Raw genomic sequence first — 246 nt, 5'->3', positions numbered from 1 at the left:
TTAAGGTATAAGAAATTTATGATTATTTGTAGAACTGCGCCTCCCCCCTCACCATGCGTATTAATCCAGTTTTGTTACACTGGGAACGATATTAACCCTTACAGTCTTCCCCATTTTACCATGTGGTATTAAAGGATTTCACACAGCATTTAAGCCTACAGAGATGTCGGTATCCATTTCAGAAGATTTAACAATATAGCAATTTAATACTACATAATTAGTATATATATTACACCGTAATATTAT

Source organism: Penaeus monodon, chromosome 20 (genome assembly GCF_015228065.2).
Source record: "Penaeus monodon isolate SGIC_2016 chromosome 20, NSTDA_Pmon_1, whole genome shotgun sequence".
Classification (NCBI taxonomy): domain Eukaryota; kingdom Metazoa; phylum Arthropoda; class Malacostraca; order Decapoda; family Penaeidae; genus Penaeus; species Penaeus monodon.
Note: the sequence above shows the minus strand (reverse complement) of the source record.